Raw genomic sequence first — 19,048 nt, 5'->3', positions numbered from 1 at the left:
AGGAGCAGCGCTCCGAAAGCTAGTGACATCGAAACAAACCTGTTATACTTTAACCTGGTGTTGTAAGACTTCGTACTGTGCTCACCCCAGTCCAACGCCGGCATCTCCACATCATTGGGAATATACAAGACCACGGAACAGAAGTCGGCAGCCAGAGTAACCACCCATCCCCCTCCATAATAATAATCTTTATTGTCATAAGTAGGCATACATTAACACTGCAATGGAGTTACTGTGAAAAGCCCCTAGTCGCCACATTCCGGCGCCTGTTCGGGTACACAGAGGGAGAATTCAGAATGTCCAAATTACCTCACAGCACGTCTTTCGGGATTTGTGTGAGGAAACCGGAGCACCCGGAGGATACCCACAAGGAGAACGTGCAGACTTCACACAGACAGTGGCCCAAGCTGGGAATGGAACCTGGGACCCGGGAGCTGTGAAGCAACAGTGCTATCCACTGTGCTACTGTGCCGCCCACCCCACCCAGCTACAATACACTGTTTTAACCAGACCCAAGAGTAGATTCAAGATGCCACGTTCGGCACAATGATACTAGCTATTATAGACTGTAAGATCCACAAACTCTGCCAAAATCACTGCAACCTAACAGGTTATTATGGACATTAAACTGTGGGCAATATCCGATTCTGTGACCAATAATTAGTTAAACACAAAATCACTCTGAGGATAAGAAAATGTCACACAAACATCTTGAATAAGGAAACCTGGCAGCCACCTGTGAAGTCTAAATGTCTCGTTGTGTCAGGATGAACCAGCATTTGAGGAATATGAAATCTCTGGAGTGTTGGTCTGCAAGTGTCATATTGAACACAGGAGAATGACCTCAAATTGGGACAGAGATAAGCGTAAACTGCTATTGTATCGGGGTGTTCTGGGTCTCAGAGTTTTAATTGTTAGGGATGCAGTACAATAAACCCTGAACAAAGCAAATGTGTGTGTGAGAAGCATCTGAAGCACCCGGAACCAGCAGAGCTAAATGTCTCCCAGTGCAGCCACAGGACTGAACTTTTTCCAGCTTCCAAGTCCACCTGAGAACCAACCTCCTGACTATTCATTTAATGATAATACGCTTTTATTGTCACAGGTATGAAGTTACTGTGAAAAGCCCCTGGTCACATTCCGGCGCCTGTTCAGGTAAGCTGGTGAGGGAATTGAACCGGCGCTGCTGGCCTTGTTCTGCATCACAAATCAGCTGTCTAGCCCACTGAGCTAAACCAGCTTCTACAAAAAGCTTCATAGAATCATAGAATTTACAGTGCAGAAGGAGGCCTTTCGGCCCATCGAGTCTGTACCGGCCCTTGGAAAGAGCCTCATGAGAATTATTTGTTTCTAAAATCGTTTCACTCCAACTAAAGGATCAGCTCAACAAGAAGACAACTGGCCTGCAGCGATATAAAGATTGCAGTAAACATTCCATTTTCATCATTACAGCTTCAAATTGACCTGTACCTAATTTCTGTGGATGTGTCAGTGAGTGTGAAAGAGAAGAGAAATTGAGATGTTCAAACATCCAGGAAATAGTGTGATAATAAATAACCTTTATTCCTTTAAAAATCACCAGTAAGCCTGCTGCTGAAATGTATTTTAAATAAAGAAAAATCACTCTGAGGATAAGAAAATATCACACAAACCTCCTGACAATGGACTGGAAAGTCCACGAAATGTATTCAAGCGTTATATAAACCCCTCCAGGTAGCTACATAAAGGCTGCAGCCTCTCACACTGAATATATGCGTGATCCACGGGACCTCGAGGCGACAACCATCAGCTGTTACCCCTTGATTCACGACGGGCACTAGGACCCGGCTGGGAACAGAAACCTTTAGGCCCCGCCCACTAGTTGTTGCATCACCAAGACGCCAGCTTCAGCCCAGGCGTGGGTGAAACTTTTAAAAAACCTGTTGCCCTGCATATTTTTGAGCGGCACTAGGACCCAGCTGGGATCAGAAACCTTGCTCCCCCCACCCCACTATTAGTTGCGTCACCAAGACGCCAGCGCATGCGCTCTGCTTCCCCAAGCTGGCGGCGGTGAACCAGGGCCTGGTCCCGGGAGAGAGAGCTGACCGGCGGTGATGTGACCTGAGGATCACCGCACCTCAGGCAAGGGGCCAGGTTGGGAAGGCGGTGCCTTCAGGAATAACTGGGAAGGTGATGTTTGGTCAGTTGCTGCAGTCTGTGTAGTGAAGGTGCTGTCACAGTGGTGTGAGGTGAGGAAGTACAGGATTATCACCCAGCAATGATCAATTAAGGGGAATGTAAATCCAGCTCAGGCTGCTTTCAGATTGGAAAGGGAGCTAAGGTGTGTCCTCAGAGCTGGTGAATGTTGGGGCTTTGGCAGTTTCTCTGTAAAGTCATTCCCTCCCTCTACCACCTCTATCTTTAGAGTCAGAGAGTTTTACAGCACGGAAAGAGGCCCTTCGGCCCATTCATAATCTTTATTATTGTCACAAGTCGGCTTACATTAACACAGCAATGAAGTTATTGTGAAAATACCCCTAGCCGCCACACTCCGGCGCCTGTTCGAGTACACAGAGTGAGAATTCAGCATGTCCAATTCACCTAACAAACATGTCTTTTGGGACTTGTGGGAGACTCTGCACAGACAGTGATCAAGCCAGGAATTGAACCGGGGTCCCTGATGCTGGGAAGCAACAGTGCTAGCCACTGCGCTACTGTGACACCCAGCATGGCAGCTAGACCTCGAAGACCCTAACAGGAGCCTTACCCTCCACGCTTTCTGACAGGCCGACTACTCGGATGTTCTTTCTCCAACCCTCGGTTCTCCAAGTCCTCCAGGAACTCCGCCAGCCACTCGGCTGGTTTTCAAAGGATTGAAATTCGACGGAGGCATCTTGCTGAACGTTCAGGATTCTCTCCTCTGGTTCATCGAGTCTCTTTTATTCCTTTAAAAAAAATAAATTTAGAGTACCCAATTCATTTTTTCAAATTAATGGGCAATTTAGCACGGCCAAACCACCTAACCTGCACATCTTTGGGTTGTGGGTGCGAAACCCACGCAAACACGGAATGAATGTGCAAACTCCACATTGACAGTAACCCAGAGCTGGGATAGAACCTGGGACCTCGGCCGTGAGGCAGCAGTGCTATCCACTGCGCCACCGTGCTGCCCAGATCACCGAGCCTATTCATGGTGTTTTGCAGCTGGTCCTCATGAGCTCATAGATATTGAGTCAGCACACTCCGCCTCTGGTCAATAACACAGATAAGATAATGTCGGCAGTCATCATTTTCGCCGCCTCCCAGAGAGCCCCGGAGAGCGCGGGATCGAGAGACCTGCTGAGGTCAGGCCGCCATGTTGAAAAGGCGCCTCCATTCCTACTGAATCCACCTGCGCTGTTTTATCGATGCATTTCTTCACTTTTTGGCATAATCCTACCAGACTGAACCCTGAAGTCTTCCAGGGACATGATAACAATATTAATTCAAAGATCAGATTATCGGTGAGTGGCACCAAACCTGCGGAAAACCAGCTATGCCCACACCACATGCCCGACGCCCCGGCACAGACAGATTTCTGATCGATGAGAATGTCGAGGGTTATGGTGAACTGGCAGGTAAATGGAGAGAAAGCTGAGATGAGGAGGGATTTATTTTCTCGAGGATGTGGTGAAGCTTTGAAATTCTGAACCCAGAGGATTTACAGTGCAGAAGGAGTTCATTCAGCCCATCGAGTCTGCACCGCCCTTGGAAAGAGCACCCTACTTAAGCCCACGCCTCCACCCTATCCCCATAACCCAGTAACCCCTCGTAACCTTTTTGGACACTAAGGGCAATTTAGCATGGCCCATCCACCTAACCTGCACATCTTTGGACTGTGAGAGGAAAGCGGAGCACCCGGAGGAAACCCGCGCAGACACTGGGAGAACGTGCAGACTCCACACAGACAGTGACCCAAGCCGGGAATCGAACATGGGACCCTGGTGCTGTGAAGCAACAGTGCAAACCACTGTACTACCCAACTGTGCTAACCACTGTGAAATGAGGGATAATGTGGGAAAACGGTGCTGAGGTAGATCAGCCAATGATCCCATTGAATGGTTCAGGCTGGATGGACGAATGGCCGACTGCAGCTCATATTTGTTGTAATCTCCTGGACACGAAGGTGTGAGCTTGGATCTGTCAATCAGCCTGAATCAGCATCTTCAATAAACAATAATATTCCAGTGACCTTCCTAATCACTTGCTGTACCTGCAGACTAACTTGGGATCGGACGAGTTCACACTGGGAAGAGGACGTCCACGTGCTCTTAGTGTGGGAAAGGATTAACTCAATTACCTCACCTGAGGAGACACCAGGGGTTCACACTCAGAGCAGCCTTCTCGAAGGTCAACCCACGGAAAGCCACTGGCCCAGATGAGGTACCCAGACAAGCACTCAGGTCTTGCACGGATCAGCTGGCGGAGGTATTCGCAGACATCTTCAACCTCTCTTTACAACAATCTGAGGTGCCTATCTGCTTCAAGAAGACGACCATCATCCCTGTACCAAAAAAAAGCCAAGCAGCGTGCCGAAATGACTATAATCCAGTGGCTCTGACGTCCATCTTCATGAAGTGCTTCGAAAGGTTAGTCATGGCACAAATCAACTCCAGCCTCTTGCATTGCCTTGATCCACTACAGTTCGCCTACCGCTATAACAGGTCCACAGCAAACGCAATCTCCATGACCCTGCACTCTACCCTGGAACACCTAGATAACAAAGACACCTATGTCAGACTCCTATTTATTGACTACAGCTCAGCCTTCAATACCACCATTCCTACGAAACGCATCTCCGAACTCCGTGGCCTTGGCCTCGGCTCCTCCCTCTGCAACTGGATCCTGAACATTCTAACCCATAGGCCACAATCAGTAAGGATAGGAAACAACACCTCCTCCATGATCATCCTCAACACCGGTGCCCCACAAGGCTGTGTCCTCAGCCCAGTACTATACCCCTTTACCACCTATTTTTGTGTGGCCATATGCCCCATCAACTCGATTTTCAAATTTGCTGATGACACCACCGTATTGGGTCGAATTTCAAACAATGACAAGACAGGAATGAGATAGAGAATCTGGTGAACTGGTGTGACAACAATAATCTCTCCCTCAATGTCAACAAAACAAAGGAGATGGTCATCGACTTCAGGAAGCACAGTGGAGAACATGCCCCTGTCTACATCAATGGGAACGAAGTAGAAAGGGTCGAGAGCTTCAAGTTTTTAGGTGTACAGATCACCAACAGCCTATCCTGGTGCCTCCATGCCGACACTATAGTTAAGAAAACCCACCAACGACTCTACTTTCTCAGACGACTTAAGGAAATTTGGCATGTCAGCTACGACCCTCACCAACCTCTACAGATGCACCACAGAAAGCATTCTTTCTGGTTGTATCACAGCTTGGTATGGAACCTGCTCTGCCCCAGACCACAGGAAACTACAAAAGGTTGTGAATGTAGCTCAGTCCATCACGCAAACCAGCCTCCCATCCATTGACTCAATCTATAATTCCCGCTGCCTCGGAAAGGCAGCCAGCATAATTAAGGACCCCACGCACCCCAGACATACTCTCTTCCCCCTTCTTCCGTCAGGAAAAAGATACCAAAGTTAGAGGTCACCTACCAAATGACTCAAGAACAGCTTCTTCCCTACTGCCATCAGACTTTTGAATGGACCTACCTCGTATTAAGTTGATCGTTTCTCTACACATTGTTATAACTGTAACATTATATTCTGCAGTCTATCCTTCCTTCCCTATGTACGGTACGCATTGTTTGTACAGCATGCAAGAAGCAATACGTTTCACTGTCTACTAATACATGGGCTGATGCTCTTTGAGCCTTGTTGCTAATACCTGGCTTCAAATTGCACAAGGATCACAGAGTGAAAGGGTGTTTGGAAGTGTGGAAATATTTAGTTTCCATTTCTGTTTCAAACCCCCCAAAGCATGCCACGTTGACATGGAGATGGGCCCTGGTGGTTACAAGGTTCTTTTGTTTAATTTATCTGGGTGTTCCAGATAAAACACAGAAGAAAACTATCAGGGTATGAGGGGCAAGTTGTCTGAGGTGGACTGGGAAACTGATTGGTACAGGGAATACCTAAAATTTATCAGGGGGTCTGTTAGCTCAGTTGGGCTGGACAGCTGGTTCGTGATGCAGAGCAAGGCCAACAGTGAGGATTCAACTCCCGTACTGGCTGAGTTTATTCATGAAGGCCCCCCCTTCTCATTGATGCCCCTCGCCTGACGTCCAGTCAGCTCTCTCTCTGTCAAAGGGGAGCCTATGTTCCTCTGGATTTATGTGACTTTTATTTCACATATATACAACAAATATAAATTCCTTGAAGGAACAAAAATCCAACTGGAAAAGGGATGCAACCTTGGCTAACAAGAAAAGTTAAAGATTCCATTAGATCCATTAGAATTCAACAAAGGAAGACCAAGAAACTGATGAGAGCAAACTGGCGAGAAACATAAAAAACGACTGGAAAAGCTTCTGCAGGAATGTGAAAAGGAAAAGATTAGCAAAGACCAATGTGGGTCCATTCCAGGCAGAGACGAGAGTTTGTAATGGGGAATGAGGAAATGGCAGAGAAACTAAACAATGTGTGTCTGTCTTCACAGAGGAAGATACAGAAATTGTCCCCAAAACACCAGAGAACCAAGGGACTGGCAGAGATTAGTATTGGTTAAAAAGTAGCACTGGAGAAATTAATGGGGTTGAAAGTGAATAAATCCCCAAAAGCTGATGATCTACATCCCAGAGTGTTGAACGAGGTGGCTGTAGAGATCTCTATTCCTCATTCTAAATTCTCCCGACTCTATCTGTAACAGCCAAACCTTTGTCTGAGCCAAACGTTTCCTTTTAACGTAGCCACAGAAGCTTTTACAGTCCATTTTTATGTATTTTGCTAGTTCACATTCTATTCTATTCTCCCTTTGTTTCTCAGTGTCTTGGTCGAAGAACTGAAGTAAATCCTCGGGAATGAATCATCACTTCGGACAGGTTCTGAGACAATTAAGTTTCGACTTCCAGAACAGAGTATCTATAATCGTGGAGTGTGATTTTAGATTGTGTAACAGGACAAAGTTCTAGTTTATAGTTTAATGCGTAGGTTTCCGAGTTAAAGTAGCTTCTAGTTTGTTTGTTGTATTAAAAGTGATAAAACTTGAAGTCCCGTTGTGTGATCCTTTAATTTGTGGATTGGGAGTTTGATTTTTTATAAGAAGTTGCTGATCTTTATGTGGGTCCTTGTCCACAAGTTTTGATTTCCTATTTGAGCCTCGGGCACCTTTCTGTGTCGATTGCTCGTGTCAATGACAGCCAGGTGATGGAGCTGAGGGCTGAATTTAGCTGAGAATAACGGGACCTGTGCCCCAGTTGGGGAACTGCCATGGGCGTCGCTAATCGAGACAGGAAGGTGCTGGAGGACTGACTGGGAACTGGACATTCAACCAATCGGGTGGGGGGGGGGGGGTGACCGGGGCTGACGGTGATGCAACCCCCAGGGTTCAGTGCCCCCGTGTCCAAAGCGGGGAGTCACGGGAACAGGGTCCAGAGGATCCGAAGGGAAACCATTTGAGACCCAGAACATTGTGAACATCCTGTTACTCTGGTTGTCTTTGATCCTCAAGTAATTTTCTGTTAGTTCTTTTTAAACCATGTTCTGTTTCATCAATAAAATTTTAACAGAAAAATATTTGAATTTGTTGGACTTTTCCTGATTAAGTTTGTTCACTTTCGGGAAAGTGGGTGAGAGGGGTTGAGAAGCTCTTTAACAGAAAGTGAGTCCCTCTAAGGTAATTGGCAAAGGAGCCAAAGGGGTAGAGGAGATTAGAATTTTCTTTGACACAGTGTTTGAAAATGGGTTCAGGGAATCAATCGTGACTGACTAATTTATCAAGGTTCTCTGAAGTAACAAGGGATGTCAGTAAAGGGGAACCTGTAGATGTGCTTTATCTGGATTCCAGAAGGTATTTCCCAAGGTGCGCATTTAAGGTTATTACACAAAATATGGGCTCATGGTGGAGGGGCAACATATCAGCATTGATAGAGGATTGGTTAGCGAACAGGAAGCTGTTATGTATAAATGGGTCCTTTCTGGGTTGGTAAGATGTGACAAGTGGAATGTCACCAGGATCAGTGCTGGGCTCTCAACCATTTACAATCTGTATGAATGTGTTGGATGACGGGATTGAATGCCTGGCGGCTACATTTTCTGATGCTTCAAAGACGGGTAGGAAAGTAATTTGTGAAGTGGATTTAAGAAGTCTGCAAAGGACTACAAATAGGTTAAGTGAGTGGGCAAAATCCTTGACAGATGGAGCATAACTTTGGAAAATGTGAATTGTCCACCTTGTCAGGAAGTGTTAAATAAAACAATATTATTTCAATGGAGAGAGATTGCAGAACTCTGAGGTACAGAGGGATCGGGGTGCCCGATCCCAAGTTAGTCTGCAGGTACAGCAAGTGATTAGGAAGGTCACTGGAATATTATTGTTTATTGCAAAGGAAATCTAATATAAATGTAGGGATGTTTTGCTGCAGTTGGATAGAGTCATAGAGGTTTACAGCATGAAAACAGGCCCTTCGGCCCAACTTGTCCATGCCGCCCAGTTTTTACCACTGAGCTAGTCCCAATTGCCCGCATTTGGCCCATAACCCTCTCTACCCAGCTTTCCTATATAACTCTCTAAATGCTTTTTAAAAGACAAAATTATGCCCACCTTGACTACTGCCTCTGGCAGCTCGTTCCAGACACTCACCACCCTCTGTGTGAACAAAATGCCCCTCTAGACCCTTTTATATGTCTCCCCTCTCACCTTAAACCTATGCCCTCTAGTTCTAGATTACTCTACCTTTGGGAAAAGATGATGACTATCACCCTTATCTATGCCCCTCATTATTTTACAGACCTCAACAAGATCACCCCTAAGCCTCCTACGCTCCAGCGCAGTAAGTCCTAGTCTATCCAGCCTCTCATAACTCAAACCATCAAGTCCTGGTCGCATCCGAGTAAATCTTTTCTGCACTCTTCCTAATTTAATAATATCCTTTCTATAATAGGACCAGAACTGTACACAGTGCTCCAAATGTGGCCATACCAATGTCTTGTATAAGTTCAGCAAGATGTCCCAACTCCTGCATTCAATGTTCTGACCCATGAAACCAAATATGCCGAATGCCTTCTTCACCACCCTGTCCACCTGTGACTCCACTTTCAAGGAGCTCTGAACATGTACTCCTAGATCTCTTTGTTCTTCTGTAACTCTCCCCAACTCCCTACCACTAACTGAGTAGGTCCTGCTCCGATTCGATCTAACAAAATGCATCACCTCACATTTAGCTAAATTCATTGGCCCACTTGCCCAATTGATCACGATCCCGTTGCAATCCTAAATAACATTCTTCACTGGTCATTATGCCACCAACCTTGGTGTCATCTGCAAACTTACTAACCATGCCTCCTACATTCTCCTCCAAATCATTAATATAAATAACAAATAACAGTGGACCCAGCACTGATCCCTGAGGCACACCGCTGGTCACAGGCCTCCATTTTGAAAAAACCCTCTACAACCACTCTTTGACTTCTGTCGCCAATCCAATTTTGTATCCAATTGGCAACCTCACCCTGTATCCCATGAGATTTAAACTTGTGCAACAACCTACCATGCGGTACCTTGTCAAAGGCCTTGCTAAAGTCCATGTAGACAAGGTCGACTGCACTGCCCTCATCTACCTTGTTGGTTACCCCTTTAAAAAACTCAACCAAATTTGTGAGACATGATTTTCCACTCACAAAGCCAAGCTGACTGTCCCTCATCAGTCCTTGCCTCTCTAAATTCCTGTAGATGATGTCTCTCAGAATACCTTCTAACAATCTATCCAACACAGACGCTAGGCTCACAGGTCTATAGTTCCCAGGCTTTTCCCTCTGGTCTTTCTGAAACAAAGACACAACATTTGCTACCCTCCAATCTTCAGGCACCTCACCTGTGGCGAGCGGCAATTCAAATGTCTCTCCTAGGGGACCCACAATTTCCCCCCTAGCCTCCCACAACGTTCTGGGATACATTTCATCAGTTTCCGGTGATTTATCTACCTGGATGCGCTTTAAGCTTGATCTAACCCCATTCCCCCCCTCCACTTTGTGGGTAATCTGCAATACCAAAACCAAATTTTAATAATCCCAGCTTGCCATATCTTCCATACTGTCTCTCCTAGCCTTGGCATCCAGGGATGGTTTTGCTAACCTGCCTGTGTATCTGCACCTGGCAGCGTTTGATGACAGAGGGTAACTGGAGCTGTACTCTGTGTCTAACCCCGTATTGTACCTGTCCTGGGAGTGTTTGATGGGGTCAGTGTAGAGGCAGCTTTACTCTGTATCTAACCAGTGTTGTACCTGTCCTGGGAGTGTTTGATGGGGTCAGCGTTTAAGGAGATTTTTTTCTGAATCTAACCCCGGCTGCACCTGGCCTGGGAGTGTTTGATGATAGAGTGTAACTGGAGCTTTACTCTGCATCTAACTCTGTGTTGTACCTGTCCTGGGAGTGTTTTACGGTGACAGTGCAGAGGAGATATACGTTGTATCTAACCTTGTGCTATACATATCGTGGGAGTGTTTGATGGGGACAGCATCGAGGGAGATTTACTCTGTATCTAACACCATTCTGTATCAGCCTCGGGAGTGTTTCATGGGACAATGTAGAGGGAGCTGTGCTGTAACTGATTGGAGAATGGTTCAAGCTGGCACTTGGTACTCAGATTTTCCAGTAGAGACATACTTCACTTTAAAAATAACATTTCATTTAGAGATAAGAGAAACCATCACCGGTCGTCCCCCCACCCACCACCCCTCCCAGCCACCACCCTCCCACCCCTCACAACCCCACCCTACCCTACCCCCCCACCCCACCCCACCCTACCCTACCCCCCCACCCCACCCTACCACCCCCCCCACCTCACCCTTCCCCCCCACCCCACCCCCCCTACTCCCACCCACCCCCACCCCACCCCACCCTACTCCCACCCCCCCACCCTACCCTCCCCCCCCACCCCACCCTACACCCCCCCCCACCCCAGATATTAACATAACATGGCTTAAATACATTGACATCCAATGTCTGATATAATGAGGAAATGACTGAAGAAACGTAAGTGCTGGGAACCAAGAATGTGTCCTTGTAAATCACAGATTAGAGAAATTCCTGCTGTCTTTCCCTCACTTGCTGCATGAACTGTGTTTTGTACTGGCCACCAAACCTCAGGAACGATACATTGCACTTGGTAATAGTCCAGTACAGATTGACCATGAAGAAGTGTGGCTGGTTAGCTGAGTGAATCCCTTCCCACACACTGAGAACATTAACGGTCAGTCCTCAGTGTGAACAGGTCGATTTATCTCCAGGTCTGACAATCTTATTCCACAATTCCCAGATTTCCAAAGCTTCTCCCAGCGTGACTACATATCGTTCGGAAGGTCAGATCATCGGCTAAAACATCATCTACATTCAGAACACGTGAACTGTTTCTCCCCACATTGAACAGGGCTCTTTGCTTCCATGGTTAAAGGCTGACGGTGTTCATGGCCAAGGAGGGATTTGACAACATGAATGCAAATTTTATAATGGAGGCTTTGCTTAGTCAGAGCCAGTGTAGGTCAGTGAGCACAGGGCTGATGGTGAACAGGACTTGGTGTGAGAAAATACACGGTCAGCAGAGTTTTGGACGATCTCACGTTTCCGTGTGGGGTGAATGTGAAAGGCTGGACAGGAATGTATTGGAATCAAGTCTAAAGGTAACAGGGGGATGGATGAGGTTTCAGCAGCAGATGAGCTGGGGTGGGGATGGACACAGGTGACATTATGGAGGTTGAAATATCTGGTATTAGTGATGGTGTGGAAATGGGGTCAGAATCTCATCTTGGGGTCAAATCTGACACGGAGATTGTGCAGTGTGGGGTTCAGTCTCAGACAGTTCCCAGGGAGAGGGATGGACTTGGGAGTTAGGGAACGGAATTTTGAATGGTGACTGAAGACAATGATATTCCCAATTTTTAATTGGAGGAAATTTCTGCTCATCCAGTACTGGATGTGGGATAAGCAGTTTGATAATTGAGGAACAGTGGAGGAATGGTGAGGGATGGGGGTGATGTAGAGCTGGGTGTTGTCAGTGTCCATGTGAAAACTAACACGGATGCTGACACCTAGTGGCAGCGTGTTGATGAGAAAATGGAGGGGCCGAGGAGAGATCCTTGGGGGACACCGACAAGGACTTGGAGAGGAAAGGGAGGTTTTGATGTGGTAGCTGCAATGATGGTGGGTTAAATATTGTTTTAGGATGGGTGATGATGGTGCATTTAAAGATGAGTGACAGGACCAAGAGACAGAACTATGAACAATATCTCACAACATGGAGAAGGTGAATGGTCAGCAGTTTTGTGAGAATGTGGTTAAATAGTAATAATCAAACCATCTTTATTAGTGTCACAAGTAGGCTCACATTAACACTGCAATGAAGTTACTGTGAAAAGCCCCTAGTCACCACACTCCGGTGCCTGTTCGGGTACACAGAGGGAGAATTCAGAATGTCCAATTCACCGAACAAACACGTCTTTCGGGACTTGTGGGAGGAAATAGGAACACCCTGGGAGCAGACACGGGGAGAATGTGTAGACTCCGCACCGACAGTGACCCAAGCCGGGAATCGAACCTGGGACCCTGGCGCAGGAGGCAGGTTTAATGGACCAGATGAGCTCTGAGGAAGATAGAGGGTAGGAAAGAAACTGGAGAAAGAGGAGTTCAGGCCTCAGACCAGGTGGAATTTTAGAGACAGTTTGGCCCAGTGGTAGAGAGGAAAGCAGCAGAGGCAGCTCATCAGATTGTCTCAATCTCAGTGAGAAAGAAGCTTCATGAACTCCACACACTTGAGGTGAGGATGGAGGAGACAGCAGAGAGGGAGAGACCTTCAGACGGAACTAACTTGTGATGGGATGTTAAAAGATTCGACACACTTGTGTTAAATAATTGACTTTTATCCAGAATATTATCTCTTATAACTGGATTAGCCTTTATAAATATGAGTCAAACCCGAGTCCAATGAACATGCTTCAGTCCTGGATGTGATTAACAGCAAAGTCCAATCACATCAGTTACTTGTGAACCCGCTGGTGTCTCAGCAGGTTGCCTGAGTGAATGAATCCCTTTCCACACTGAGAGCACGTGAATGGTCTCTCCCCAGTGTGAATCCGCTGGTGTAGAGGGAGTTGAGATAATCGTCTGAACCCAGTTCCAGTCAGAGCACCTGAATAGTTTCTCGTCAGTGTGAACATGTTGATGGGACACCAGTTCCCAAGAACTTTTCAAGCACTTCTCGCATTTTCTGCATTTAAAAGGTCTCTCATCATTGTGAATCGGCTGGTGTGTCAGCAGTTGGGATGACTGAGTGAATCCATGCCCACACTCTGGGCAAGTGAAAGGCTTCTCCCCAGTGTGAATGGGTTGCCAGGTCAGATGGGTAATTGAACGCATTGCCACAGTCCCCACATTTCCATGGTTTCTCCCTGCTGTGACTGCGCTTGTGTTTTGACAGACCAGATGATCGACTGAAGCTTCGTCCACACACACAACACGTGTACGGTTTCTCCCCACTGTGAACTGTGCTTTTTCCTTCCATGTTCAAAATCTGATGATATTTAGGTTACGATCAGTTACACGACTGTCAGATTTTGATGTGTTTGGTTGGAGTTCCCTAATTGCACATCCTTCCCTGCTGATACCCTGGAAATTGTGTTAAAACAAACAAAAGGGAGTGAGAGAGATCCCACCAAAGCACAAAGGCAGGTTGTGAAATTGAGCTGAATGAATCTGGTAACTTGTGGGGCTGGCACTGGGAAAAAGTGACCACGAAAACTGTTGAACCTTTTGTGAAAAGTGAACTAGTTTGTTAATGTCCTTCAGGGAAGGGAACCTGCCGCCCGGCCTGAGCCCACACAAGGCTCGGGCCTCGGCACAAACACAAGAAATAGGAGCAGAAGTAGACCATTCGGCCCTTCAAACCTGCTCTGCCATTGAACACATTTGTGGCTGATCTCAGTCTTCAATTCCACTTTCCCGTTCGCTCTCCATGTCCTTTGACTTCCTGAGAGACCAAACATCTCACCATCTCAACCGTATATATATTCACTGATGGTCACAGTAACGTCATTGCAGTGTTAATGTAAGCATACTTGTGACAATAATGATTATTATTAACATCCACAACCCTCTGGGCTAGAGAATTTAATATGAGAAACAGAGTGAGAGAAAGAGAGCGAGTAGTGGGGGAGAGAGAGAAAATCAAAAAGATTGATGGAAAGGGAGAGAGTGAGAAAGGAGTGAGGGTAACAGCAAGCAATGGACCAACAACTGAATCACAATTTGACAGAATCTCCTGAACCCTTAACCTCCACCACCTGGATGGAGCAGGGCAGCAGATGTATGTGGACATCACCACCTGCAAATTCCTTTCCAAGACACACACTGTTGAACTTGTCTGACATCCAGTGCTGGATGAGCAGAACTTTCCTCCATTTAAATATTGACAAGACTGAACCCATTCCCTTTCATCCCTGCTACAAACTCCAGTCCCTTGCCACCAATTCCATCCCTGTCCAATGTCTGAGGCTGAAGCTGACTGTTCACAATCATCGTGAAATATTTCACCCCTCGATGAGCTCTTGACCACATATCCACACTGTCACCAAGATTGCCAATTTCCACCTCAGGAACACAGCTCGACTCCACCTTTGTCTCTGTTCATCTGCTGCAGAAACCATCATCCATTCTTCTGTTACCACTTAACCAAATTATTCCAACGCACTCGCAGCCGGACTGCAACATTAAACAACCCCCTCCATCCCATCCCAAACTCTGCTACCCATGTGCTTACTCACACCAGCCCCTGTGCCCACTGATCTGCAAATGCTTCCTTTTAAAAGGCACAAAGAAGTTTAAATTTTTCATTCTTGTCCTCCATGATAATGATCATCCGGATCACTGTAATCTCCTCCACACACACCCCTTTGAGATCGCTGCACTCATTTAATTCCAGCCACTTGAGAATTCCTGATTTTAATCTCTCCACCATTACTGAGTTGCCAAGGCCTCAATTTCAGGAATTTCCTCCTTAAAACTCTCCGACTCAATTTCCTCCATTAAGATTCTCCTTAAAATCTAATATCTCCTCATGTGGCTCAGTGTCAATTGTTATTTTGTAACGTTTCTCTGAAAGTCTTAAAAGTTATATTCTGTTCAAGTCACAATATAAATTCGAATTATTGTCACTGCCCTCGGCATATATTCTGCCCCATAAATAAGAATTTGTAACTCAGAGTGAAAGTCTGTCATGAAGACACATTTCAAAAATGTTGCCCCCAACAATGATGGCGACTGAGCCTGCGCTCTGCTGCTCGTGCCCCAATAAATATGGTGAGTGCGCACGCGCACTACTGCCAGTGAGCCAAATAACGAGGGCGCATGCGCACCGCTGCCAGTACCAAATAAAGATGGCGGGTGCACAGGCTCGTCTGTATCAAAGCTGCAGCCTCCGCTCAGATCCCCAGGTACCGGTGGTTTATTTTGTCAGATGTTCAGTTTATATAACATGTTTACGAAGCGTGCCTAACAACCCGCATGATCCAGCTCTCCCTCCGTCCCGCCATTCCCAGCTTCACGGATTCTGGATCCGAGAAATAACTTTTTCTGCGTCGCCATTAATCACACTGCGCATGCTTCACTCGGCCCAGTCCCGCCCCTGATTCACTCCGATTGGCTGGAGGACCAGTCACTTCCGCCCCCTCCCGGACCCGCCCACACTTCTCCTATTGGTCGCGTGATGCCGTCAATCATTGTCCGGGAATTATGAGGTGTCAAGTGAGAGGTCAGTGTTGGGGGCGGGGTTTACAAATCCCGAGTGCGGCCCCAGAGCCGAACAATGAACATTGTCCACTCTCACTATCCGCCACTTCCGGCTTCTCTCCACAAACAACCTCATGGAGACCAGGGGGGGAGACACTGACCCAGTGACAATGTCACTGCATTAGTCACCCAGAGAGACAGGAGAATGTTCTGGGGACATTAAATTAATAAAATCTGGAATTTAAAGTTCGTTTCAGTGATGGTGACTGAGGGTCACTGAGAAAATCTCCAATGTCACTGGATTAGGTCAAAAAGGCAGAAAGTAGGAAACTAGTTCGTTTAAAGTCTGTTGTTGGGAAACTGTTAGAATCTATTATTGAGGAAGCAGTATCTGGACATTTGGAAAGTCAAACTGCAATCCATCAGAGTCAGCGTGGTTTTGTGAAGGGTATATCGTGTTTGACTCATTTCTTGCAGTTCTTGGAAGCAGCACGGTAGCCTTGTGGATAGCACAATTGCTTCACAGCTCCAGGGTCCCAGGTTCGATTCCGGCTTGGGTCACTGTCTGTGCGGAGTCTGCACATCCTCCCCGTGTGTGCGTGGGTTTCCTCCGGGTGCCCCGGTTTCCTCCCACAGTCCAAAGACGTGCAAGTTAGGTGGATTGGCCATGATAAATTGCCCTTAGTTTCCAAAATTGCCCTTAGTGTTGGGTGGGGTTATGGGGATAGGGTGGCGGTGTTGACCGTGGGTAGGGTACTCTTTCCAAGAGCCGGTGCAGACTCGATGGGCCGAATGGCCTCCTTCTGCACTGTAAATTCTATGATATGCTATGTCCCAGAATACATTTGATAAGGTGTCACACAAAAGGTAAGAAGGTAAAATCCCACGGGGTTGAGAGATAATATATTAGCTTGGATAGAGGATTGGCTAACCAACAGACAACAGAGAGTGGGGTTAGATGTATTGACACATGTACTGAAGAAAAATGTTTTTACGCAGAGGGTGGTGAGGGTCTGGAATGCACTGCCTAAGAGGGTGGTAGAGACGGTTGTCTCACATCCTCTAAAAAAGTACCTGGATGAAGACTGGCACGTCATAACATTGAAGGCTATGAGCAAACTGCTGGCAAATGGGATTAGGTAGGTGGGTCAGGTTTATCATGTGTTAGTGCAAACTTGATGGACCGAAGGGCCTCTCCTGCACTGTGAAATAAATGAAATGAAAATTGCTTGTCACAAGTAGGCTTCAAATGAAGTTACTGTGAAAAGCCCCTAGTCGCCACATTCTGACGCTTGTTCGGGGAGGCTGGTACGGGAATTGAACCGTGCTGCTGGCCTACCCAATGTGCTAAACCAGCCCCTCTGTGTTGCTGATGATACAAAGTTCGGTGGCATCATAGACAGCATAGATGATTGCATTCAATTGCAAGAAGATATTGACAGACAAGGTGAATGGGCAAGATTGTGGCAATGGAAACAAGTGTGAGGTTATCTGTTTGGAACCAAAAAAGGTTAGAACTGGGTACTTTCTAAATGGAAAGAGGTTAAGTACAGTGGATGTCCAAAGAGACTTGGGGTTCATAGAATCTACAGCACGGAGACCGGCCCTTCGGCCCAAATGGGTCCATGCCAATCAAAAAGCTCATCTAAGCCAATCCCATTTGCCTGTATTTGGCCCACATCCCTCTGAACCTTTCCTATCCATGTATCTGTCCAAATGCCTTTTCAATGTTGTCAATGTCCCTGCCTCAACTACTTCCTCCGGCAGCTCATTCTGTACTATCCTCTGTGTAAAACCATTGCTCCTTCGGTTCCCATTAATTCTTTCCCCTCTGAACTTAAACCAAAGCCCTCTAGTTCTTGATTCCCCAACCCTGAGAAAAAGACTGAGTGTATTCACCCTGTCCATGCCTCTCATGATCTTATACATCTCGATAAGGTCACCCCTCAGTCTCCTACGCTCCAAAGATAAAGGTCCTGACCTGTCGAATCTCTCCCTTTCACTCAGTCTCTTGAGTCCTGGCAACATCCTTGTAAATCTCTTCTGCACTCTCTCCAGTTTAATAACATCTTTCCCATAGCAAAGCAGCCAAAACTGAACACAATACTCCAGGTGCGACCTCAACGTCCTGTACAACTGCAACATAACTTCTCAACTTTTATACTCAGTGCCCTGACTGATGAAGGTCAGCACGCCAAAAGCCTTCTTCAGAGAATTTATAGTGCAGAAGGAGGCTATTCGGCCCATCGAGTCTGCACCGGCCCTTACAAAAAGCACCATACTCAAGCCTGCTTATCTACCCTATCCCCGTAACCCAGTAACTCCCACTTAACCTTTCTTTTGGACACTAAGGGCAATTTAGCAAGGCCAGTCCACCGAACCCGCACATCTTTAGACTGTGGGAGGAAACTAGAGAACACACGCAGACGCGGGGAGAACGTGCATACTCCACACAGACAGTGACCCAGCTGGGAATCGAACGGGGGACCCTGGAGCTGTGAAGCAACTGTGATCCACTATGCGACCATGATGCCCAATCTACCTGTGACTCCACCTTTAGAGAACCGTGCACCTGAACTCCAAGATCCTTCTGTTCCATGTTACACCCTCAGGCCTTACCATTCACTGTGAAAGTCCGACCTTGATTTCTGAAATGCAATTCCTCACACTTATCTGTATTGAATTCCATTTGCCATTTCTCGGCCCACTTTCCCAGCTGATCAAGAGCCTGCTGCAATTTTTGATAACCTTCCTCACTGCCGTCAATACCACCTATTTTAGTGTAATCTGCAAACTTACTGATCATGTCTTGTACATTCTCATCCAAATCGTTGATTATAGATATAAACAGCAATCTCCTAGTTACTGATCTCCGAGTTACTCCCTACTTAGTTAATTACTCCAGTTTCTCAAATTTAGAACAGATTCCCAACAAGCCAATCAGCTTTACTCTGAGGTAAGTTATTTATATTTACTGTTCAAAGCTCCTCCTCCCCGGATTCAGGCCAAATCCGCTCCCTGCCGACTAGGCCGTGAATCCCTGAGGTAAGTTATTTATATTTACTGTTCCGAAGCTGCTCCTGCCTGAGTTTGCACCAACTCCACTCCCTGCGTTCGTGAG

At 46.6% G+C, this 19,048-nt stretch overlaps 1 protein-coding gene across 5 annotated transcripts in view; it reads left to right on the top strand.

Annotated features, from left to right (window-relative positions):
• LOC140419035 (uncharacterized) overlaps positions 1–19,048 on the top strand; it is a 529,091-nt gene that overhangs the window by 500,667 nt on the left and 9,376 nt on the right. For 4 of the 5 annotated variants that reach the window (XR_011945494.1, XR_011945495.1, XR_011945496.1 and 1 more), the window contains exon 1: positions 15,559–15,632. The exons of the other annotated variant lie outside the window; for it this stretch is intronic. The gene's annotated coding sequence lies outside the window, so the exon portion shown is untranslated. Of the gene's footprint in view, positions 1–15,558; positions 15,633–19,048 lie in introns of those variants that run through there. 5 annotated transcript variants of the gene reach the window in all.

Source organism: Scyliorhinus torazame, chromosome 5 (genome assembly GCF_047496885.1).
Source record: "Scyliorhinus torazame isolate Kashiwa2021f chromosome 5, sScyTor2.1, whole genome shotgun sequence".
Lineage (NCBI taxonomy): Eukaryota > Metazoa > Chordata > Chondrichthyes > Carcharhiniformes > Scyliorhinidae > Scyliorhinus > Scyliorhinus torazame.
Note: the sequence above shows the minus strand (reverse complement) of the source record. Positions and strands in the feature narration are given on the sequence as shown.